The 27,185-nt window shown below is 38.5% G+C and overlaps 1 long non-coding RNA gene across 1 annotated transcript; it reads right to left on the bottom strand.

Moving 5' to 3' along the window:
* Nucleotides 1-392: 392 nt before the first annotated feature.
* Nucleotides 393-27,185, bottom strand: LOC116586008. The gene is made up of 3 exons (XR_004283851.1): nucleotides 24,475-27,185; nucleotides 7,157-7,168; nucleotides 393-408 (listed from the first exon to the last, which is right to left on the bottom strand). It is a non-coding gene; the product is annotated as an uncharacterized LOC116586008 (long non-coding RNA).

The raw sequence follows: 27,185 nt of genomic DNA, 5'->3' as shown, positions 1-27,185 counted from the left end.
TTTCTGTTGAGTTAGGCAGACAGTACCACTGGAGAAGTGCTACATGGCACTCTATGCACAGAATTAGCCAAGTTTATGCTTCAGGAAGCCTGGTCTACAGGACACTAGAAAAGGAAGTGTTCCAGATTCCTTCAGGAAACAGGGATGTGCCGAGTTTTTGGAGGAAGATCTCTGATACCAAAGATGAGGATGAGAGGATTTCAGGGGAACCAGTGAAAACAGACTAAAGGAGACTGGAGTGATCTTGTGAGGGACTGTGGCACACACCCGCAGGGCCTGCACTGTCAGTGCTCGTTCTGCCACCTCTGACCCTTTTTGAAGCACCTGGGAATAAGTTGGTTGGGTCCCAACTAGCAATCCCCCTCTTCTGGGATGCAGATGTGACTGTTCACTTACAAAAAACAAAACCTACTTTAAACATCTTTCCGAGTTAGTGGTGTGTGTTCTCTCTGGAGGAGACTAAGGAAAAGGTAGCATTTCCCTCTAGTCGCCTGACCACAGCCCTCCCTCCCTGGGCTGGGGGACAGTGCCTGTCCTCCTCACATGCATTCCCAGGTGAATACACCACAAGAGCAGACAACTCCACGAGCAAGAGAAACCACAGGGCAGGTGCCTATGTCTTCCTCTCATAGTCCTTCCAAGACATCCGGCTCTGGGAAAGACAGAACCAGTCCCAACAGAGGGAGCCTCCACAGATTTAACAAATACATTGCTGAACACACTGATGTGTTCTCTTTAAGTTGCTAACTACTGTAAATAAGACAGCTAGGTTATGCCATTTAGCACACAACAAGTCTGAGAGAGAAGAACAACATTCTCACTGCCTTTTCTGTCTTTCAATCTGCTGGGTCTTTCCCCAGCACACACAAAATTCACATTTCTCCCACGCTGAGATTCCGGCTGTGCTTCTCTACCTAGCTCTGTTTTTCTTGCGCTATTGTTTCTTCCATGTTTCTTGAAATGGTTGTTCACATCCCTATTTCTGTTTCTCACAATCCCTCTTCATTCATTTGAAAGCCTCCTACAGTCTGCCACTTTCTCTTTCCCTTGTCACTCTCATTTAGGTCATCACAGACATCCATATTAGCCAATCCAAAGAATATTTTGGGAACTTTAATTTTGTAGTTGATCTACTATCAAAATTCTCTAAGGCCTGAGTTTCTCACATATTCTTATACGTTTCTGAATATATGGTGTCAATATCTTCCGAGTTTTCTATGCTCACACTGGGATCCTAGAATGAGGCCCTTGGCCTGTGCTTTTACACAATGATTTTACCCAGGTTTAGGGTTTTCACTACACCAGCCCTAATAATACACATTCCACCATTGCTGGATTCATCTATGTGGGATGTCCTAAAAAAATCACACATCAACCTGTCCACATTCATATTTATCGTCTTCCAGTGAGAATCTTCCTTTGTTTTAAATTCACATCTAGTCTCTGGTTTAGTCCTTAATCCTCAATGCCATCCATAAAGACTTTATTTATTTATGAAAAGATTTTATTTATTTATGACAAAGAAAGATAGCAAGAGGGAACACAAGCACAGGGGAGCTGGAGAGGGAGAAGCAGGCTCCCTGCTAAACAGGAAGCCTGATATGGTACTTGATCCCAGGACTCTGGAACATGATCGGAGCAGAAAGCAGACGCTTATTAACAACTGGGCCACCCAGGCACCCACCCCTCACGCACCATAAACACTTTAAATGAATGAATTTGTAATGTTTAATCAGGGTCGGTAATGGGTTCTCTAAATTGGTTGTATGAACTGAAGTATTTTATATGTTCACCCAAAAGCATCAAGTTATTTGAGTGTAAAGACCTAACTCCAAAGATTCAAAATATAAAAATCCTAACAAGGGGCGCCTGGGTGGCTCAGTGGGTTAAGCCTGCTGCCTTCGGCTCAGGTCATGATCTCAGGGTCCTGGGATTGAGACCCGGATCGGGCTTTCTGCTCAGCAGGGAGCCTGCTTCCCTCTCTCTCTCTCTCTGCCTGCCTCTCCATCTACCTGTGATTTCTCTCTGTCAAATAAATAAATAAAATCTTAAAACAAAACAAAACAAAACAAAACAAAAAAACACACAAAAAAACAAACCCTAACAGGGCTCCTTCCATGAAGACCTTCATGGCTCTTCCTGTTCTGCTACCATCCTGCCACCACCCTGCCTCTCACAATTTAAACACAGGGAAGGAAAATAAAAATGACAATTTCTGTGTCCTACTGTATTACTTCATGTATTACTGTATTACTTATGTATTACTACATAAAAAGTGTAGAACCAACTGCACCGTAACATGGGTAGTTACATATGTATCTTTCTTACTATCATTTGAGTTTCTTAGGAGCAAAGACTGTACTTACTTAGTTTGAGCTTTGCCTGACATAGCTGGCACTTGGTATTTTGGGGCAAATAATCATATCCAATAGATTTACTTTCAAATGGAGAATTTTCCGGGGTGTCTGGGTGGCTCAGTGAGTTAAGCCTCTGTCTTTAGCTCAGGTCATGATCTCAGGTCCTGGGATCGAGTCCCGCATTGGGCTCTCTTCTCAACAGGGAGGCTGATTCCTCTTCTCTCTCTCCCTCTGCCTGCCTCTCTGCCTACTTGTGATCTCTTTCTGTCAAAATAAATAAATGAATAAATCTATTAAAAAATGGAGAATTTTCCTCTTGCTTTAATTTTTATGTAACATTTTATTACACAATGAAATATTTGCTTTTACGTATCTTTTTTTAGAGGTGGGAGAGGGGCCGAGAGAAAGAGAGAATCCTAAGCAGGCTCCACGTCCAGCACGGAGCCCAAATGGGGCTCCATTTCATGACCTTAGATCATGACCTGAGCCAGAATCCAGAGTCCGACACTCAACCAATGAGGCACCCAGGCACCAACTTTAAACATCTTTTAATTAGCATGTTCTAAGCCACCTACTCTGCTTAAAAGAAAGGACAGGTAAACTCTAACACCACCTGTTTGAAGGCAACCCCACAACTGATGAATGGTAGGCTCTTACATAGTAAAATAAACTTGGCACTATTCAATTTCAGACACAAGGATACAAATATCACCTACATGGAGAACTTTTCAGCTGCACACCACAGACACTAGTAGACAATTCCAAGCACTTTCCCCTTCACAGGAAAGTGCCAGAAGAGTGAGGGCCAGGAGAGTGACATTTATCCCTCAGGTGAGCTAGAATCAAAACACATCAGAAGGGGATAAAGGGGAGATTCCCCGCAAAATGTTTTTTCCATCTGCAAGAAATATGTAAATGGTAATTATTTCATAGGAATATTCCAAGAATGAATGGTCACCCCAGATAAATTATTAAACCTACTCTCATCATTATCTTAATCCCTAAACCAGTTTTGTGCCGGGGTAAAGGCATATTTTTATGAAATGGATCAGACTATCCTTGCTTGGTCAACTGTAATCATTTCAGATGTCAGGCCTTAAGAAGACCTTAAATTTTTAAGTGACTCAAAGAAAATGAAGTTACTTATACAGCAATCTAAAAACTCAGTCAGCAATCCCACGTTCCTGTGGCTAAAATACCAAACTGGCAAATAATCTATTCAGTGATGGGTGGCTTTAAATGGTTTCACAGTCTGAAAAGTTTTATTTATATAAAACTTCTGGTTCATTTATTGTGGTCAATAATTTAAAAATATTTTTCAAAATGATCCAGTAACTTCGTATGACATTGTTACAGCAAAAATGCACTTCAGGAGAAAGTGACACCCAAATTATCTGTGATACAGAGACAATTAAAGAGAAGTCGAGGAGTCAAGATGGCGGAGAAGTAGCAGGCTGAGACTGCTTCAGCTAGCCGGAGATCAGCTAGATAGCTTATCTAAAGATTGCAAACACCTGAAAATCCATCGGCAGATCAAAGAGAAGAAGAACAGCAATTCTGGAAACAGAAAAACAACCACTTTCTGAAAGGTAGGACCGGCGGAGAAGTGAATCCAAAGCGACGGGAAGATAGACCCCGGGGGGAGGGGCCGGCTCCCGGCAAGCGGCGGAGAAACGGTGCACAAAATCAGGACTTTTAAAAGTCTGTTCCGCTGAGGGACATCGCTCCAGAGGCTAAACCGGGGCGAAGCCCACGCGGGTTCAGCGTGGCCTCAGGTCCCGCAGGGTCACAGAAGGATCAGGGGTGTCTGAGTGTCGCAGACCTTGCGGGTATTGGAACGGGAAAGCCGGCTACAGAGACAGAGCCGACAGTAAGCTTACAGCTCGGTGTTACCTTGAACTGGTCGCAGGCTCGGAGAGCTCGGAGCGCGGCCGGAGGTCAGGCAGACGGGAGTAACTGGGCGCTGTTCTCTGAGGGCGCACTGAGGAGTGCAGCCCTGGGCTCTCGGCTCCTCCGGGCCGGAGACCAGGAGGCCGCCATTTGTATTCCCGTCCTCCGGAACTCTACGGAAAGCACTCAGGGAACAAAAGCTCCTGAAAGCAAACCCGATCGGATTACTCACCCCGGCCCCGGGTAAGGGCGGTGTAATTCCGCCTGGAGCAAAGACACTTGAGAATCACTACAACAGGCCCCTCCCCCAGAAGATCAACAAGAAATCCAGCCGAGACCAAGTTCACCTACCAAGGAGTGCGGTTTCAATACCAAGGAGAGCAGCAGAATTCCAGAGGAGGAGAAAGCCAAGCACGGAACTCATGGCTTTTTCCCTGTGATTTTTTTTTAGTCTTGCAGTTAATTTAATTTTTTTCTTTTTCATTTTTTTTTTTTTTTTTTCTCGCCTTCGGGTAAATTTTTTTTTTTTTTTAACTGTTACCTTTTTCTTTTTTTAACGATTTTTTACTAGTTTATCTAATATATATATTTTTTCTTTTTTACATTTTTCTTAGGTGTTTTCCGTTTTTTTTTAATTCTTTTCTTTTCTTTTTTTTTTTTTTTTTTTTTTTTTTTTTTTTCTTTTTTCTTTTTTTTTTTCTTTCTTCCTTTTTGAACCTCTTTTTATCCCCTTTCTCCCCCCTCACGATTTTGGATCTCTTCTAATTTGGTTAAAGCATTTTTTCCTGGGGTTGTTGCCACCCTTTTAGTATTTTACTTGCCCCTTCATATACTCTTATCTGGACAAAATGACAAGACGGAAAAATTCAACACAAAAAAAAGAACAAGAGGCAGTACCAAAGGCTAGGGACCTAATCAATACAGACATTGGTAATATGTCAGATCTAGAGTTCAGAATGACAATTCTCAAGGTTCTAGCCGGGCTCGAAAAAGGCATGGAAGATATTAGAGAAACCCTCTCGAGAGATATAAAAGCCCTTTCTGGAGAAATAAAAGAACTAAAATCTAACCAAGTTGAAATAAAAAAAGCTATTAATGAAGTGCAATCAAAAATGGAGGCTCTCACTGCTAGGATAAATGAGGCAGAAGAAAGAATTAGTGATATAGAAGACCAAATGACAGAGAATAAAGAAGCTGAGCAAAAGAGGGACAAACAGCTACTGGACCATGAGGGGAGAATTCGAGACATAAGTGACACCATAAGACGAAACAACATTAGAATAATTGGGATTCCAGAAGAAGAAGAAAGAGAGAGGGGAGCAGAAGGTATACTGGAGAGAATTATTGGGGAGAATTTCCCCAATATGGCAAAGGGAACGAGCATCAAAATTCAGGAGGTTCAGAGAACGCCCCTCAAAATCAATAGGAATAGGCCCACACCCCGTCACCTAATAGTAAAATTTACAAGTCTCAGTGACAAAGAGAAAATCCTGAAAGCAGCCCGGGAAAAGAAGTCTGTAACATACAATGGTAAAAATATTAGATTGGCAGCTGACTTATCCACAGAGACCTGGCAGGCCAGAAAGAGCTGGCATGATATTTTCAGAGCACTAAACGAGAAAAACATGCAGCCAAGAATACTATATCCAGCTAGGCTATCATTGAAAATAGAAGGAGAGATTAAAAGTTTCCAGGACAAACAAAAACTGAAAGAATTTGCAAATACCAAACCAGCTCTACAGGAAATCTTGAAAGGGGTCCTCTAAGCAAAGAGAGAGCCTACAAGTGGTAGATCAGAAAGGAACCTTATACAGTAACAGTCAACTTACAGGCAATACAATGGCTCTAAATTCATATCTCTCAATAGTTACCCTGAATGTTAATGGGCTAAATGCCCCTGTCAAAAGACACAGGGTATCAGAATGGATAAAAAAAACAAAACCCATCTATATGTTGCCTCCAAGAAACTCATTTTAAGCCCGAAGACACCTCCAGATTTAAAGTGAGGGGGTGGAAAAGAATTTACCATGCTAATGGACATCAGAAGAAAGCAGGAGTGGCAATCCTTATATCAGATCAATTAGATTTTAAGCCAAAGACTATAATAAGAGATGAGGAAGGACACTATATCATACTCAAAGGGTCTGTCCAACAAGAAGATTTAACAATTTTAAATATCTATGCCCCCAACGTGGGAGCAGCCAACTATATAAACCAATTAATAACAAAATCAAAGAAACACATCAACAATAATACAATAATAGTAGGGGACTTTAACACTCCCCTCACTGAAATGGACAGATCATCCAAGCAAAAGATCAGCAAGGAAATAAAGGCCTTAAACGACACACTGGACCAGATGGACATCACAGATATATTCAGAATATTTCATCCCAAAGCAACAGAATACACATTCTTCTCTAGTGCACATGGAACATTCTCCAGAATAGATCACATCCTCGGTCCTAAATCAGGACTCAACCGGTATCAAAAGATTGGGATCATTCCCTGCATATTTTCAGACCACAATGCTCTAAAGCTAGAACTCAACCACAAAAGGAAGTTTGGAAAGAACCCAAATACATGGAGACTAAACAGCATCCTTCTAAAGAATGAATGGGTCAACCAGGAAATTAAAGAAGAATTGAAAAAAATCATGGAAACAAATGATAATGAAAATACAACGGTTCAAAATCTGTGGGACACAACAAAGGCAGTCCTGAGAGGAAAATATATAGCAGTACAAGCCTTTCTGAAGAAACAAGAAAGGTCTCAGGTACACAACCTAACCTTACACCTAAAGGAGCTGGAGAAAGAACAAGAAAGAAACCCTAAGCCCAGCAGGAGAAGAGAAATCATAAAGATCAGAGCAGAAATCAATGAAATAGAAACCAAAAAAACAATAGAACAAATCAACGAAACTAGGAGCTGGTTCTTTGAAAGAATTAATAAAATTGATAAACCCCTGGCCCGACTTATCAAAAAGAAAAGAGAAAGGACCCAAATAAATAAAATCATGAATGAAAGAGGAGAGATCACAACTAACACCAAAGAAATACAAACTATCATAAGAACATACTATGAGCAACTCTACGCCAATAAATTTGACAACCTGGAAGAAATGGATGCATTCCTAGAAACATATAAACTACCACAACTGAACCAGGAAGAAATAGAAAGCCTGAACAGACCCATAACCAGTAAGGAGATTGAAACAGTCATTAAAAATCTCCAAACAAACAAAAGCCCAGGGCCAGACGGCTTCCCGGGGGAATTCTACCAAACATTTAAAGAAGAACTAATTCCTATTCTCCTGAAACTGTTCGAAAAAATAGAAATGGAAGGAAAACTTCCAAACTCATTTTATGAGGCCAGCATCACCTTGATCCCAAAACCAGACAAGGATCCCACCAAAAAAGAGAGCTATAGACCGATATCCTTGATGAACACAGATGCGAAAATACTCAACAAAATACTAGCCAATAGGATTCAACAGTACATTAAAAAGATTATTCACCACGACCAAGTGGGATTTATTCCAGGGCTGCAAGGTTGGTTCAACATCCGCAAATCAGTCAATGTAATACAACACATCAATAAAAGAAAGAACAAGAACCATATGATACTCTCAATAGATGCTGAAAAAGCATTTGACAAAGTACAGCATCCCTTCCTGATCAAAACTCTTCAAAGTGTAGGGATAGAGGGCACATACCTCAATATCATCAAAGCCATCTATGAAAAACCCACCGCAAATATCATTCTCAATGGAGAAAAACTGAAAGCTTTTCCGCTAAGGTCAGGAACACGGCAGGGATGTCCATTATCACCACTGCTATTCAACATAGTACTAGAGGTCCTAGCCTCAGCAATCAGACAACAAAAGGAAATTAAAGGCATCCAAATCGGCAAAGAAGAAGTCAAATTATCACTCTTCGCAGATGATATGATACTATATGTGGAAAACCCAAAAGACTCCACTCCAAAACTGCTAAAACTTATACAGGAATTCAGTAAAGTGTCAGGATATAAAATCAATGCACAGAAATCAGTTGCATTTCTCTACACCAACAGCAAGACAGAAGAAAGAGAAATTAAGGAGTCAATCCCATTTACAATTGCACCCAAAACCATAAGATACCTAGGAATAAACCTAACCAAAGAGACACAGAATCTATATTCAGAAAACTATAAAGTACTCATGAAAGAAATTGAGGAAGACACAAAGAAATGGAAAAATGTTCCATGCTCCTGGATTGGAAGAATAAATATTGTGAAAATGTCTATGCTACCTAAAGCAATCTACACATTTAATGCAATTCCTATCAAAGTACCATCCATCTTTTTCAAAGAAATGGAACAAATAATGCTAAAATTTATATGGAACCAGAAAAGACCTCGAATAGCCAAAGGGATATTGAAAAAGAAAGCCAACGTTGGTGGCATCACAATTCCGGACTTCAAGCTCTATTACAAAGCTGTCGTCATCAAGACAGCATGGTACTGGCACAAAAACAGACACATAGATCAATGGAACAGAATAGAGAGCCCAGAAATAGACCCTCAACTCTATGGTCAACTAATCTTCGACAAAGCAGGAAAGAATATCCAATGGCAAAAAGACAGCCTCTTCAATAAATGGTGCTGGGAAAATTGGACAGCCACATGCAGAAAAATGAAATTGGACCATTTCCTTACACCACACACAAAAATAGACTCAAAATGGATGAAGGACCTCATTGTGCGAAAGGAATCCATCAAAATCCTTGAGGAGAACACAGGCAGCAACCTCTTTGACCTCAACCGCAGCAACATCTTCCTAGGAACAACGCAAAAGGCAAGGGAAGCAAGGGCAAAAATGAACTATTGGGATTTCATCAAGATCAAAAGCTTTGCACAGCAAAGGAAACAGTTAACAAAATCAAAAGACAACTGACAGAATGGGAGAAGATATTTGCAAACGACATATCAGATAAAGGACTAGTGTCCAGAATCTATAAAGAACTTAGCAAACTCAACACCCAAAGAACAAATAATCCAATCAAGAAATGGGCAGAGGACATGAACAGACATTTCTGCAAAGAAGACATCCAGATGGCCAACAGACACATGAAAAAGTGCTCCATATCACTCGGCATCAGGGAAATACAAATCAAAACCACAATGAGATATCACCTCACACCAGTCAGAATGGCTAAAATCAACAAGTCAGGAAATGACAGATGCTGGCGAGGATGCGGAGAAAGGGGAACCCTCCTACACTGTTGGTGGGAATGCAAGCTGGTGCAGCCACTCTGGAAAACAGCATGGAGGTTCCTCAAAATGTTGAAAATAGAACTGCCCTATGACCCAGCAATTGCACTATTGGGTATTTACCCTAAGGATACAAACGTAGTGATCCAAAGGGGCACATGCACCCGAATGTTTATAGCAGCAATGTCCACAATAGCCAAACTATGGAAAGAACCTAGATGTCCATCAACAGATGAATGGATCAAGAAGATGTGGTATATATACACAATGGAATACTATGCAGCCATCAAAAGAAATGAAATCTTGCCATTTGCGACAACATGGATGGAACTAGAGCGTATCATGCTTAGCGAAATAAGTCAAGCAGAGAAAGACAACTATCATATGATCTCCCTGATATGAGGAAGTGGTGATGCAACATGGGGGCTTAAGTGGGTAGGAGAAGAATAAATGAAACAAGATGGGATTGGGAGGGAGACAAACCATAAGTGACTCTTAATCTCACAAAACAAACTGAGGGTTGCTGGGGGGAGGGGGTTTGGGAGAAGGGGGTGGGATTATGGACATTGGGGAGGGTATGTGCTTTGGTGAGTGCTGTGAAGTGTGTAAACCTGGTGATTCATAGACCTGTACCCCTGGGGATAGAGTATTATGCCTCCATCAGAAAGGATGAATACCCAACTTTTGTAGCAACATGGACGGGACTGGAAGAGATTATGCTGAGTGAAATAAGTCAAGCAGAGAGAGTCAATTATCATATGGTTTCACTTATTTGTGGAGCATAACAAATAGCATGGAGGACATGGGGACTTAGAGTGGAGAAGGGAGTTGGGGGAAATTGGAAGGGGAGGTGAACCATGAGAGACTATGGACTCTGAAAAACAATCTGAGGGTTTTGAAGGGACGGGGGGTGGGAGGTTGGGGTACCAGGTGGTGGGTATTATAGAGGGCACGGATTGCATGGAGCACGGGGTGTGGTGCAAAAATAATGAATACTGTTACGCTGGAAATAATAAAAAAAAAAAAAAAAAAAAAAAAAAAGAGAAGTCAATATTTTGGTGAATAAAGTTAAATTCTATTACAAAAATATAGCTGTCACACTACTAAAAAAAATATTTATGCCTTCAGAATCCACCAGCTAAGAAGGTGATTATATAATGATAAAATTTTTAGTATTTACTCCCCCAAATAGACATAGGTCAAATTCCCTTGAATAAAAAAGTAAAAGCCATGATTTCATAGAAATAGTACCCCCAAAGAAAAGCAAACATGAGTTTATAAGCATTCCTTTGGCCTCCAGTAAGAATCTACCTCAGATACCTAACACTGAGTAGCTGAGCCACTGACTTTCGGTGTTATGGGCTCCACAAAACAAAGACATAATAAAAAGTCATTATTTGCTACAATCCAAATGAAAAATACCCCCCCAAATTAAGATAATTACTCTTATTTCTACTTATAAAAAAAAAATAAATGTTTCATGGCAGAAAAAATTAAACATATTTGATTACTGAAGCCTCATGACATTAAGAGTTTCTGAACAAAATTATTCAGTGCTATTTGGAAATTTGGGCATAATGCAATCTTCTAGGTATTACTTAAAGCCAGAGGCTGTGGATCCTGATTTTGGCAGTGCGAGTCCCCACAGCCAATGTGGCACAAGCTAACTTCACCTTAGCTTTTCCTTGTACATATTAAGGAGATCATGACTACACCATAACTCAATATTCATCAAGTGTATTACAGAGCTGAGGCTGCCAGATTTTCATTTCCTACTGTCTAGACAGTCAGTCTAAACACTGTATTATGAAGCCTCCATGGAACATAATTCCCCAAAGACTTCTTAATTCTTTAACTTGTAAAATCAATAAAGTCTTAACAACCAAGCACCCACTCCCAGCCTACAATGCTCCTGATGGCTTTTAAACTGTGTTCAGCAGTCAGGCTGCGTGGTTTTCAGAAGAGGAAACACTGCATTTTCATGAAATACCGAGTGCATAGAATATTTTGTGAGAGAGAAACTCCTGGAATTAAAATGAATGTTTTTAAATGGATTTTTACATATTATTCAGTGTATTGACATACCTACACAAAATGTTTTATAAAAAATAAAATAACCTTGTCTTCAGTTTTAACACCAAAGTGAGGAGTTATGTAGAATCACTTTTAAAACAAAACTAGAAGAAATGGGTGAAATCTGAAGATAACCAAAGGATGACTGAAGACCGTCAGCCAAACTCAGGGAAGGCTTCCAGAAAAGGGTTTAAAATAAGAATGTAACCGCACAGTCAGGTACAAAAACAACCATGGGATCAAAAGTCAGAGAAAGAAACTGGTTGGAAAGAATCCAGGCAATTAATTAGTCTGTCAAAAAACCACTCAGAGCTCAGGAAGTGAGCAGTAAATACACCGAAATGTGTGAGCAACAGTTTGACATTGGGAGAGCTTCTAAAACTATTAGGGCAGGTTATACGGAAATGAATAGTTTTGCGTAGGCCTTCCTACAAAACTGTGATCGTATATGCCGTGATCTGTTTTTTTCTAAATCCTTACTATAAAAACTACAGTTCCTGGAACATAACAATATGTTCACAAGAAGCTGAATGACAAGAGGGAAAAACAGCAGATATCAGATATAATTACGAAATGCTTGATACCTGACTGGGCTCTCCTGGTAAGATCTAGAGTTTCTAAGTAAATTAGGCTACACCCTGAAAAGAGGAGATAGGTAGGAGTGCACGACAGAAATGAAACATAAATCCATCAACTTACATTATGTAGAGACTGACATGACCTTTCCATGTAAAATCAGAAGGACAAAGCACAGGCTGCTGGGCTTATGGGATATACAGTACACCAGCTCCCTACACACCAAACACATCAACAATTATAAAACATCTTCTGGTTTTCGGTACTTATGTCTTTACGGTATGCATTTTATTAAACCCATCCCAAAAGAGTTCATGTTGTTAAATGCTATTGTCAATGTGACTACTTTTTTCATTTTATTTTTCAGTTGTTTATTGCCTTTGTAAACAAATACAATTTATTATTTCAATCTCTTAAATGCTTAACATTTGTTTTGTGGCCCAGAGTACGGTCTATCTTGGTGCATGTGTCATGCATGCTTGCAAAGAACTCATGCTCTGCCATTAAGTGGAATGTTTTAGAGAGATCAACTAAGCCATGTGGGCTCATGACAGTGTTGTTCAAATATTCTTTTCTCCCTCATAATTTATAGACTACTTTTCTATCAATTTCTAGGACGAGGATGTTAAATCTAATTGTAATTGTTCATTTGTCTGTTTCTGTTCACCTCTGTCAATAGATGCTTCATGTGTTCTGAAACACCTACTTTTAGAATTAATTATGTATGTAGGATTTTTAGGTTTTGATAAACTGACTCATCACTGTGACATGTCTCTCTCTTAATATCCCTTGTCATGAAATCTACTTTTTATGATATTAACAGCAATTCCAAGTTAAGTTTAGTGTTTACATGGTGACTCTTTCTCCATTCTTTCAACTCAACTCTGTATTTATATTTATGTTAATTTTTTCAAAGTATATAGTTATATCTAGACTTTTATTTACTCTTAAGGCTGCTGCCTTAAAATTGGAGAATTTATACCACTTATATTTATAGCATTTATTAATATGGTTGGGTTAAATATACCATCTTGCTATTAGTCTTCTAAATCTTATACTTGTTCTTTCTTCCTTATTTTTCTCTTCTTTCTGCCTTTTGGATTACTTGAGTGTTAGTATTTCATTTAATGTCTGCTTCTGGTTTATTACTATACTTCTTTTAAATTTTTAGTACTTTCTCTAAGCTTACAATGGGTATTTTTCACTTTTCAGGGTTGGAGAAATTGAGTATGTTTATTATCTTGACTATGGCGATGGGTTTCACAGCATATTTTCGTGTAAAAGATTATCAAACTTATAATTTTAAATGTTCCATGCATTGCATGTCAATTATACCTCACCAAATCTGTCGTGGAAAAAAAAAAAAAAGGGAGGAGCAAGAACATCAGGGTAATTGGCACCATATTTTAACAAGGTTTTAAGTCCACTACATAGTAAAAAGTGTAGTACTGGACAAAATCCTGCCCAGTATAATAATGTATAACGAGTAATATTATTGAGTTTTTCTTCCGTCTGGAAAATTGGAACATACCGTTCGTTAAAATCCAAGACAAATCTTGAAACATCAAAAGCATTTTTGAAGTCCCTCTAGCTATCTTACCCATAGAGGTCATTTGGAAGAAAAAGTATGACCAAAACTTCCTAATTTAAAAGAGCCCCCAAAATCAAACCTTCAACTGTGAGTATTCCATTCCAAAATGTGCTCATATCTACATTAGATTCATCTATTCCATTTTTTTCTCTTATTTTTTCTCAATTCTGCTTCTGAAGATAGGTTGGCATAATGTTTTTTTTTTTTTTCTGCAAAGGGCCACAGAGTAAATATTTTAGAGTTTGCAGATTGCATTCCATCTCTGTCTCCTATCTTTCTTTGTTTTTCTTTTTTATAATGCTTTCAAAATGTGAAAACAATTCTTACCTTGAGGGCTGAACATAAACAAGCCACAGGCTACAGTCTGCAAATCCTCTGCTTTAAAGTAAATTGCTATTGACATGATTTGGGACCTTATCAATTGCTATGGACCACAAGCACTCCAAAGGCAGAGACACAATAATTGGGTATGGTAAAATACATTCAACATGTTTCCTTCTTATATTTCACCACAATATGGATAAGGAGAATATTCAAAAACTTTAAGCATCTATTTCAATTGGCATAGAGTGAGAATTGACATGTTAACATTTTAGTGGCTCTCTTCGAATTCTAGGCTTGGTTTCTAAGTATTTGTAACTTAATGGAAACCTTGAAAAACCTTTAACTAAGCTAAGTAAGTCAACTGTTTTGTACCTGCAAAAATATTTTATTTTTTAAAAAGACTTTATTTATTTATTTGACAGACAGAGAGCACAAGTAGGTAGACAGGCAGGCAGAGAGAGAGGAAGAAGCAGGTTCCCGAAGAAGCAGGTTCCCTACCTAATTGTAGGACCCTGGGATTATGACCTGAGCTGAAGGCAGAAGCTTTAACCCACTGAGCCACCCAGGTACCCCTGCAAAAATATTTTAAATGAATTGGAAATATTTAATCTGTATAGCTTTCTCATTAGGTTAAAAATTCATTATTTCCCAAATAAAAGTCAATATAAATGTTATACCATAATGCATCTTTTTTTTTAATACTACTTGACTTTTTAAATTTGCATTAAAGGCATATTTGGAAAGATGTACAAAAATATATACATTTATTTCCATAGGGCACCAATTCTTAAAACTGTCTCTTCTATCATTTTGTTTGAGTGAATGTTTCAGCATTATTATTCACATATTCGGCAAATGTTTATTCAGCATCTAAGTTTTCTACTTAGAATATACAATGGAAAATAAGATAATCATGGTCCTTACAATGATGGAGTCTATTACCTATGAGGTTGAAAGGAGATAAAAAGGAAATAGACAAAATAATTACAAACCATTCAAAGTGAAGAAAGTAAACAGAACAACTTGGGGTAGACAAAATAGCCTCTAAAAGGAAAGCAGTTTAGTGAGGAATCAAAGGTAGAAGAAAATGCAAAATTTTGGAGACAAGTAGCCAAAAAACCTCACGGCTGAGGAGGGACAGTGAAAAGATATTAAATGGAAGTAGTCTAATGTGCTTTAGGAATTATTTAGATGTCAGTTGTCTGAGGCGGTGATCGTGAGCAAGTGCTGTGAAATTAGGATGAGGAGATCGTTCGGAATAAGACTCCTACTGCTACTTTGAGAAAAGACTAGAGGGGAAAACAGCAGAAGGAGAAATACCAGTAAAGAATCAATAGGGACCCTTTCCCCAAGAAAAGACAGGCTTCATTTGAGAAAGGACAGTGGTTTAGAATAGACTGGTGGCAGAAGGATGAAAAAGGGTGAATGGACATGGAGATGTAGATCAAAAGGAAGGCTAAATATCACAGTTCTTTCACATATCTGTAGGAATGATCTAGTAGAAAGAGGAAAAGTAATGAGGCACAAACAAGAAGAAAGAAAGACTCAGTGCATCTTAGGACTTAAATTACACTGCTTTATTTAGTATGTTTTTAGAATAATAAAAATGAGGGGGAAGTTAGTTTTTTTAAAATCCCACAAAATTTCGAAGTGGAGCTTAAAACTCAAACCACAGAGTCACCCCATTCTTAAAAGTTCTCGTTCATTAATCATAAATATTTGCCATGTGCCAGACCATATGCTAGATACTGAGAACACAAATATGGAGATATAAGTACATTGACATCTGTGCGCTTCTACTTCTGACACTACTTAGTCATCTCCAGTGTAAATATTTAAGATTTTTCCTTTACACTTTCAGTTGTATTGTAATGAAGCAAAGAGCTATCTTCAAACTGTGCAAGGACTCTTCCTCTTCTTCCTCTTCCTTTCCTTGCTGGAATAAATCATTTATCAAACCATTAAGTGAAGGAGAACAGGGTCTACCTGGACTAGGGCATGGGGATGCTGTGGTAGCTCAGAGCAGCATGTTAGAAGAGAAGCAAGATGACAGACATGGGGTGGGGCTGGAGAGAAGTGGCTAAGTGGCTAGGAGAGGGTGAGGAAGGTTATCCAAGCATGGAGAGGGGGTATCCAGACATGAGATTAGGGTGGGACTACATAGCTAGAAGAGGGCGAGGAGGGTCTCCAGGCATTGGGGAAGCCTAGTGAAGGAAGTCAGATCTTAAGCAGGATGGAGAGAGTCTCCACCAGAGTGCATCTTGCTGCAGGGCTTTAGAGCCAAGTAAGGTAGGAAGGTATCCACACAAGGGGCAGCCCTGGGTATGGAGTCAGTACCAATGCTAAGTAAGGAGGGAATCCATTCCAGAGTGAGCCCAGCAGGGGGTGTCTGAAAGGTTAAGGAAGGAATCCCTGTATGGAGGGCTGCCCAGTGCAGAGATTCAGAGCTTAAATCAGACAAGCAATATGTCTATGTGGGCTGGCAATCTGGCATAAGGAATCAGAGCCTCAGAGGAGGGAAGGCATCCATGAGACAATACAGCTCAATGCACTGGGAATAAAGGCACGTGTCCAATAGGGTTCAGAGGGCATCCACACGGGAAAGGAGTGGCCATGGAGATGGAGATGGGTGATAAGTTACATACACAGAAATTGATCGACTAAGTATATATTGATAGTAACAAGAGCAAGGATTTTCCTTTTCAGAGAAGAAATAGAGAAAAAACTAAAATTATACCCTGAGCTGTTGAACTGGAATCAGAAACATCAGTGTAAACTCATGATACACAATGTTTCTAGGTCAAAAGAGAATACACATGGGGCACCTGTGTGGCTCAGCTGGTTAAGCATCTGCCTTTGGCTCTGGTCATGATCTCAGGGTCCTGGGACTGAGGCCCAGGGCAGGCTTCCTACTCAGTGAGGAGTCAGATTATACCACTGCCTCATCCCCCGGGGCTCCTCCCCATGCTTGCATTTTCTCTCTCAAATAAATAAAATCTTAAAAAAAGAGAGAATACACATAAAAGGATGTATAAATGGACAGCTAAGTGTATACAAATGTACTCCAACTCTGTCTACTCAGAGACCCTGGAAGTAGCAACACCCTAATGACAGTAAACCCATCCATCATCTAGAGCATGGCTTCTGAATGCATTCTCCTCTAAAAGACCTAAGGTTCCTTGAAAATATGGTTAATTCCACTAATGGATCAGGAAAAACAGAAAAGAAACTTGGAATCCACTGCTGTACCAGAAAAAAAGAAGTGCTGAAATACAAAAGTGTATTAGAGGGATACAAAAACCAATTTAAAATGGTTTCTAGTGGCCAGGACAGCAATCACACGAGTTATCACTTTAAAAAAAAAAAAAAAAAAGAAAGAAAGAAAACAAAAAAAACACAACAGATTGCAAATCACTTATTAAAATGCCACAAGTTTATACTGACATAAAAAGTACATAATTTTAAATTTTGAAAAGGAAAGAGACAATTATACAATTCTAAAATATATTCCCATAAAACTTATCTTGTTTTAAAAGGAGAGAAAACCTTCACAATAGAGAAGTTAGAAAAATATCCCCTTAATCAATGATCAAGCACCATCATTTTCAGTAATAGGAAATATCAAAATTAGGTACAATCTGGTTGGTTAAATAAGAAGTTTTAGAAAAGTATCACTTCTGTGATATTCCTGCCAAAAGTACATAACCTAAATCAAATCTGGAAGAAACATCAGAAACACACGAATTAAGTAATATCCTAAAGAAGAAAAAACAACAAAGTGGTTTATAATCTTAAAAAGTATCAAAGTTACGAAAGACAAACAAATGCTGAGAAAATATTCCAGACTGAAGAAAACTAAGATGAATTACAACTAAATGCAACACTTGATTCTAAATGGGATCCTTTTTGGAATATGTAATTTTTACTGAAAAAAAAAAAAATCACTGAAATTTGAGTGGAGTATGTAGGTTGGCTGACAGAAATGAATCAGTGTGAATTTCCTTGATCTGAATGGTAATATTGTGGGTATGAAAGAGCATTCTGGATGGTAGGGCATCAGGTCAGCAATGAACTTTCATGTACTTCAGGAAACAAATGATCTTGTACAACTTTTCCGTTTCAAAATATGAAAAAATTAAATAATAGTATATATGTAGTGGTGAGGTTATGATTTCAGTCTTATCATCCCCAAACTGTACATGTATTATTTTAATTTTGAGTTTACAAATAAAACAGCCTATTTTAATAATGATCTCTCTGTTCTCTCAGTTAATTCATTTATTCATGTATACTGTCATTCCTTATTCATGCAGCAATGTATTTTAACAACTACTCTACGCCAGGTATGGAGTGACATGCTCAGACATTTTATATACATTTTTCCTTTAATCACCATAATATCTCTGCAAGGTATGTCTTATTACTATAATTTGCACATGGCAATAAGGCTCAGGCAGTTACGTTGAGCAAGGCCAAATATAACACAGAAAAGCCTGAGTAAAAGCCCAACACTTAGAGATGCCACTCACCTGTTAACACCTGACTCAATTAAAAGCTATTAAAGACAAATCCTTATTCCTTTCAATTGAATGGCCAATTAATAATTATGGCATTACATAAACATATCTTAAAACCACAGCTAGATTATGTATTCTCACTGCTTTTATTCAACACAGTACTAGAAGTCCTAGCCATAGCAATCTCCCAAGAAAATAAAAGTATCCAAATTGGTAAAGAAGTAAAACTGTCACTTTTTACAAATGACATAATACCACATATGGAAAACCCTAAAGGCACCAGCAAAAATCCAGTAGAACTAAAAAGTGAATTTAGTAAAGACAAAGAATAAAAAATTAATATACAAAAACCTACTGCATTTCTGAATACCAATAACAAAGTACAGAAACAAAAATTAAGGAAGCAATCTCATTTACAATTGCATTGAAAAAATAAAACACCTAGAAATAAGGTCAAGGATCTGTATACTGAAACCCCAAGACACTGATGAAAAAAACTGAACAAGACACAAATGGAAAGATATTCCATGCTCCTGGACTGAGTAATTAATACAGTTAAAATGTCCACACTACCTAAGGAAGCTACAGATTCTGTGTAATCTGGCAAGGATGTGGAAAAAGGATACACTTGTGTACAGCTGGTGGGAATGTAACTTGGTGTAACTACTCTGGAAAATAGTGGGACGTCTTCAAAAAATTAAAAATAGAAATACCACATGATCCAGAAATTCCACTTGTGGATATTTATTTGAAGAAAACCAAAACACTAATTTGAAAAAATATATGCATGCCTACGTTTAGTGCAGCGTTATTTACAATTGGCAAAATATGAAAGCAACCTAAGTGTCTACTTGTCGATGAATGATTAAAAGAGATATGATATACAATCACGATGTAGTATTATTTAGCCACGTAAAAGAATGAAACCCTACCATTCAAAACAACATGGGTTATTATAGAGGGTATAATGCTAAGTGAAATATCCCATAAAGACAAAGACAAACACCATTGTTTCACTTATCTGTGGAATCTAAAAAACAAAACAAACAACAACAAAAAAAAACAGAAACAGATTTATAAATGCAGACAAAAACTGGTGGTTGCCAGAGGGAAGGGAGTGGTTGTACGGGTAAAAGAGATGAAGGGGTTAAGAGGCAGAAAATTCTAGTTTTAAAATACTCAAAAAGATGCAAAATACAGAATAGGGAACAAGGTCAATAAGACTGTAGTAACTCTGTATGACAACAGACAGTAACTACACTTACCACAGTGAGCATTTCATAATGTATGCAATTGCTGAATAACTATTTTGTATACTTGAATATAATATTGTATGTCAACTGTATTTCAATTAAAAAAACAAGTTCTGGGGCGCCTGGGTGGCTCAGTGGGTTAAGCCGCTGCCTTCAGCTCAGGTCATGATCTCAGGGTCCTGGGATCGAGTCCCACGTCGGGCTCTCTGCTCAGCGGGGAGCCTGCTTCCTCCTCTCTCTCTCTCTCTGCCTGCCTCTCTGCCTACTTGTGATCTCTCTGTCAAATGAATAAATAAAATCTTTAAAAAAAAAAAAAAGTTCTGGGGATGTAATATACACCTTGGTGATTACAGTTAACAATACTGTATTATATATTTAAAAGCTGCTAAAGGAGTAGATTGCTTTTTAAATCTTCACCTATTTTATTTATCCATTCCCCATTCACCTCCCCTCTAACAATCATCAGTTTGTTGACTAAAAAGTCTATTTTTTGGTTTGTCTCTTTTTTTTTCCTTTGTTCATTTTGTTTTTGTTTCTTAAACTCCACATTTGAGTGAAATCATATGCCATTTGTCTTTCTCTGACTGGCTTATTTCACTTAGCATTATACTCTCTAGACCCACGTGGTTGTAAATGGCAAGATTTCATTATTTTAATCGCTGAATAGATTTCCATTGTATATATATATCACATCTTCTTTATCCATTCATCAATCAATGGACACTTGAGCTGCTTCCATAATTTGCCGATTGTAAATAATGCTGCAATAAACACAAGGATGCATATATACTTTCAAATCGGTCTTTCTGTATTCTTTGGGTAAACAGCAGAGTGATTGCTAGATCACAGGGTAGTTCTATTTTTAATTTTTTGAGGATGCTCCATACTGTTTCCCATAGTGGCCACACCAGTTTGCATCCCCATCAGGAGTGTACAAGGGTGCCCTTTCCTTACCATCCCTGCCAACACCTGGCCATTCTGACAGGTATGAGGGCTAAGAGAGTAGATTTTAAAAGTGCTCCTCAGAAAAAAATTTAAAAAGTGTAGAAAAAGAAAAGTTCTCATCAGAATGAAAAAACTAAGCTTATAACTATGTAAGTTGATTTATGTTAATTAAGCTTATCGTGGTAATAACTTTACAATATATACATAGAGCATAGCACTATCCTGTATACTTTAAACTCACACAATGTTACATATCAATTATATCTCAATAAAAATGGGGGAAAAATACTCCAGGATGGAGAGTGGGGGACAGAGCAGTGTTATTTTCCTTCACTCGGTATTACTGCTTTACAGTAACTCCTACCAAAGAAACAGAAACATGAAATAAAAATGTGACCGGGGAGGGGCTTCTGGGTGGCTCAGTGGGTTAAGCCTCTGCCTTCAGCTCAGGTCATGACGTCAGGGTCCTGGGATGGAGACCCACATCTGGCTCTCTGCTCAGCAGGGAGCCTGCTTCCCTCTCTCTCTCCATCTGCCTCTCTGCCTACTTGTGATCTCTCTCTCTCTGTGTAAATAAATAAATAAATAAATAAATAAAAATCTTAAAAAAAAAATGTAACAGGGAAAACAAATTACTAAGTGAAGAAGTCAATCTGATAATGCTAGACACTGTAAAATACCAGCTCTTAAGACACTGTGAAAAAGGCAAAGCTGAGGAGAGAGTAAAAAGATCTGTGGCTCCCAGGGAAAGAGGGATAAACAGGTAGAGCAGTGAGGAGTTTTAGAGCAGTGCGACTACTGTGATACTGTAATGATGGACATATGTCCTTATTCATGTGTCCAAAGCTACAAACAGACAACACCAAGAAGGAATCCTAATGTAAATGATGGACGTTGGATGATAATGATGTGTCAATGTAGATTTAATGATTGTAACAAACGTATTACTCCAGGGAAGCTTTGGTAGCTCAGTTGGTTAAACATCCGCCTTAAGTTCAGGTCATGATCCTGGGGTCCTGGGATCGAGTCCTGCGTCTGGCTCCTTGCTCAGCGGGGAATCTGCTTCTCCCTCCCTCTGCTTGTGCACTCTCTCTCTCTCTCTCTCCCTCTCTGACAAATAAATAAACAAATAAACAAAATAAATAAAAAATATAAATAAATTAAAAAATTAAAAAACAAAATAAATTTAAAAATAATAAATAAACAAAATCTTTAAAAAAAAAAAAAAAGTACCACTCCAGTGGGGTATCATGAGGTGGCTATGCATGTATGGAGGTAGACAATATACAGGCAATCTCCTTCCACCCACTTTAGCTGTGAAACCAATACTTCTGTAAAATAAAGTCTTAAAAAAAAAAAAAAAAAAAAGGTGACCAAGAACCCAGCCCTGAGCTTCCATTAGGTCACTCAAGAACTTCAATCCTGGTACTTTGGCCCCATAACTGCCAATAGCTGGTAAGTTCCAATTCTGAAACTACTGTTACAATGAACCAGGCAAAGATACCTATAGAGATGAGAAGATTCCCCACTAACTTCCCAAGAAAATTAGGAGAGGAATAGAATGTCACCAAAAGCCAAAGGAGGCTGAGCTACCACCCATAAATAGACTTCAGCATTTTCCTTTCTCCACTGAGAAAGAAATTTGGACATCATCTTATTTTCAGGAGATAGAAGGGGCTGCTTACCACTGCCACCCCTGAGAATGACTGATTTCCCAGGGAGTCTGAGCAGCAGAGAAAACAAGTGAGGGAGGGCTATTAAGCCCAGAGAAAGAAGGCAAAGATGGGGAACCTGGGGATGAGGGTGCAATGCTGAGTGGGGTAAGAAGAGCTCCCTCCCTGGCTGCCCACTGACCTTCAATAAATAAGCCAAAGAGATCAAGGGACAATTAGTGCTTGAGTTCATGGGGAAGCTAACAAGAGACAAAGAATGGCACCCATCTGCCCTTGGGGTAGAGGGTGTAGGAAGGTATTAGACCTGCACAGTTAGAACACTGTGGTTACAGACCTCACCTCATCTTCCCTCATCTGCAAGGGCCAAGAAAGCCTCAAGGGTCCTTGGGTTGTGTAAAAAGTGGTCCATATTCCATCATAGATTACCATGTTAAATGGAGGGGAAGGCCAGGAGAGAAGCAGAAAATGAAGTCTGCTCATTCGAATATGAAGTGAAATGCAGAATAATAATAATAATAAATAAATAAATAAATAAGCTTTTCTCATTGTGAAGAATTTTCGAAATTTTCCTCATGTGTAATTTGTGCCATGAAATCACTGAACATAACTGAGTAATATCGATATACCTACACACACATATATATATACACACTATCGCAGATGCCGACTTATTTTCACACATGTAAATGCACACATACTCATATGCAGTAGATTATATACTGAGAGAGAACAGAAATAATGAAGTCTCATTTTATGATGAAGTAGGTTATACAAGGAATAGTGAAAAGCTCTTGGGAATACTGAAGGAAGTACTGCCACATCATAAAACATAGATCTGCCCTCCTCCAGTATCTGCAAAACAATAAAGACTCCCAAATAAGGAATAAGATGTAATTTATTTGATTGAGGACCACATGATGTTGGCTGACATCTTTGTACCTTTAAACACAGGAATGGCACTTACAATGGTGGATTTATAAGAAGATGTGATCCTCAGAACCGAGGTGGGCTCTAACACAGAATAATCAACCCCCATCTCTCACTGATGCATTAAGGAAGCTAAATTGAAAAGAATCTGTAGTACCTAAATTATAATTATTTTCTTTTTGGGGGAAACTATAAAGATGTAGATTCACAAGACTGTGTGTTCGTACAGAGAGTGTCACAAATCAAATTGAGGACTATAAAAAATCCGTTAAAAAAAAAAAAAAAACCTTAAAAATACACCAGGAGGAAGAGTGGTAAGACAAGGAATTTTACCCTGCCAGTCACTTCAACAAATAATTATTTAGTGCTAATCCTACGTACTGAATGCCATGTACATGAAAAGCCTCTTCCCTAAAGACAGAGGAAAAACAAAACTAATTGGGATATGGAAAGCTAACTAAAGGAAAAAAGCTCTACTTTAAAATAAAAAAATACATCTTAGCTTTGTTTATCATGTTTATAAATTATACCAGATTTTCAAACCCATAGAACTTTTATTAATTCAAAAAAGGTAGAAATTCTGAGGACTCATTAGGCATTACTATAAATAAAAAAGTCTGTGGGGTGCCTGTGTGGCTCATTTGGTTAAGAGTTACACTCTTGATTTCAGTTCAGGTCATAATCTCAGGGTCCTGGGTTTCAGCCCCAAGTAGGGCTCTACAACCAGCAGGGAGTCAGACTGAGAATTTTTCTCCCTCTCTCTCTGCCCCTCTTCCACTCGCAGGCTCTTTCTCTAAAATCAATCAATCAATCAATCAATCCACCCATCAATAATCTGAAAGAAAAATCACATTAGAAAACTGAAAGCACAGGCAGTGGTTTAAATAATGGGTTAAGGAAGATGACATTGAGCATGTCTGAGTACAGAACTGATGAACAAAGGAAGTTCACTGCTAAATACATGTTTGTATATGTGTAACATAACATCCATACAACCCATGCAGTTTATACTGGAAATACATCTCTTTGAAATTTAACTATAGAAAAAAAAAAAAAAAAACTTTATTCCCTCTCAGAAAACCGTTTTCAAAAAACAAAACGAAAAACCCTGTAACCCCAACTTGGACCGTTCTGTGAAATCTGATCCATTTCATCTTCCTTCCCCTGCAGGATCACAGAGCAATCCCCCAACCGCCCCCCGCCCATGCAAAAGGCCCGCCACTGATGTCTGCATGGCAGCAATTGACAGAACAGACCCATATAAATTTTCCACAGGGCAGCAGGATGGTTATTAAATCACTGCTGAGTCACACCTATGTTCATCTTCTAGAAATGCAGAGACAAGTGCTCTGGCTGCTAACTGTGTGTAAGCTCCTGGCTCCAGTTCAGTAATTGCAGGGAAGCCAATCCATCTTCCTTCCTGCGGAGAGGATCAGGATAAAGGAAAGTGCTGCCACAGGTCTGCATACAAGCACCTGAAATCTAACAGAGGCTGGGGTCTCTGTAGCCCTTGAAAGAAAGGTCTGGGTGCTAGGAAACCCTGTGTAGAAAAAGCCTCATCTCCTTTTGCTACAATCTGAGAATTACCCTCTATTTCTGGTATCTATAGTTTCATGTGTGTTTCTCTTTCACACTGCGGTGTTTCATTCCTTCCAAATACAGGTGTCCACGAAGTTCTTGAAAAGTGTATAATGTATTTTAGTAAATTTTACCAGCAATGAGAATGTACAGGGGAAGTGGGCCGATGGTGTCCTCACTGTGCACTGTGTGCACACCTTTCTGTCTCGTCTCCCCTTTCCATAATACCCTTCTCCCACTCAGAAGTTAACTTAGAAACTTCTTGTCACTTAGAAAATAAATTCATTTTCTTCTCCACAATGCTGGTATTATCTGACATGCAGTCTCACATTGATTCAGAGTCCATCTTAAATGGGCTTATCAAGAAATCACTCTCAAATAAATGTAATGTGCACTGTAGGAGAAATTCTTGTAAACAGAATGTTCTCAACCTTATTATCTCATATACAGAGATGTAAAAGTCACAGGTACTCAGTACAAGTATAAAAATCTATACAGTATGCCAATTACCAGGCATTTCCTGGAAAACCAGGTGATATCACAAGGGGTTGAAGAGACTCAAAGAAGAAGTTTAACCCATGACTTCTGCCTCCAATATGCCTACTGATATGTTGGAGTGACATATCTGAACCTAGATTTGGCGGCCAGCTTTTCCCATTTTATTCATTTCCTAGTAGCTAAATTTACCCATCCCTTCACTTTCAAAATCATCACAGACTACATGACCCAAGAACATTCAGTCTGGACAACACCTATTTGTAAATATTGTTAAAGCTGGGCTGAGCTCCTATATTAAAGGAAAACCTATAATAGCTATGATGTTCAGATGCCCCTTCTGATATTCCAGTGTTTATAAAATATGGTTCCAACGGTCTCCTAGCAATGATCTCCAAATACAATGAGTGTCATGTTAGAGGTGGCCACTCTTACCCTGAAATCATATTTGTAAGATTTCTTCTAAAATAATGCTACTGGCTCCTCTCTCTCTCTGCCCTATTCTGAGATTCTACCCAAGTTTGGAAGAGGGAACTGAATATACCCTGAAAACGACTAAGAACCCTGTGCCATCTCTGCTTCTCCATTGAGAGAGGCTTCCTGTCTCTCTCTCTACACTGCTTGGGACAAGTACCCTGCTCTAAAAAAGCAGACCTGAAATCATCCTGTCATATTGTTTCAATATGTTTAGAAAAGAGATAAAGCATTTGGAAGCCCATCGTCAGTACACATCTAAAACCACATTCTCCTTTCTATGTATAAAGTGGATAATGTTACCCTTCCTCATCCCTCTCCCATCTCCCCCTTCCTTCTGGTCTTACTCATTCGTATGTTCTAAACTCTGAGTACCAGAGTATAAAGACAAGAATAAGTTCTCTCTCCACAATGCCAACATGGTGTAATGTAGCTTCATGGAAAACATTTATTTTATGATAATTGTGAACTCATCAATGACCTGATGACTGGTTTAAAATAACCTAGAATTCCCTAGGTGTACAGGCTCAGTACAAATATCTTTTATTTGCAACCCCATCCTAGCTTTTTATATGACGTCCCACTGCAAACAACTCCTAAAGTGATCATTTGCCATGTTTTAATTATCCAGTATTTTTAGAAGATCCCTTTTCTGTTTAGAAAATACCCTGAATTCTAAGTTGTGGGGTTAGTATGCTCTTCTCTGATGAACCAACACCATCAGCCTCTAAGTCTGGATCTTCAGCTCTCTTGAAATGCTGAAACTTTGACTGATTCCTTAGCTACCTTAACTATGCTGCCATCTCTTAAATACAGTGAAGAGCCCAAATAAATCCTCTGAACCTTTTCGGGTTAGTCAGAACTACCCCACCCCGACCAGTGACAATGGCCTTCGTTAACCTACGGCTTTGCTCCTGAGAGTATCATTAAGTTCAAGAGAAGAGTCTCTAACTGAAGTTCAATGTACGTTAGATAATTTTTTTCACTTTTCAAGTCTTAAAAAAACTTTCCACCTTCTCTCAAAGCTCCTGCCTACATACATCACCCCTTAAGTTTGTTTCTTATTTCCCAACTCCAAAACACAAACTGTCTCTACAATAAAATTATCCCTATCAAAAATAGACTGCTCTTAGAAGAGAGGGAGTTAATCATCACTGAGTATGCATTATGGGACAAACAATGAAATAAATGCTTTATCTACATTATTATCTACATTATGTCCTTTGACTTTTCCATTCTAACTCCAAAAATAATATGAA

This window comes from Mustela erminea, chromosome 3, assembly GCF_009829155.1.
Source record: "Mustela erminea isolate mMusErm1 chromosome 3, mMusErm1.Pri, whole genome shotgun sequence".
Classification (NCBI taxonomy): Eukaryota; Metazoa; Chordata; class Mammalia; order Carnivora; family Mustelidae; genus Mustela; species Mustela erminea.
This window is presented reverse-complemented; position numbering and strand designations above follow the sequence as displayed.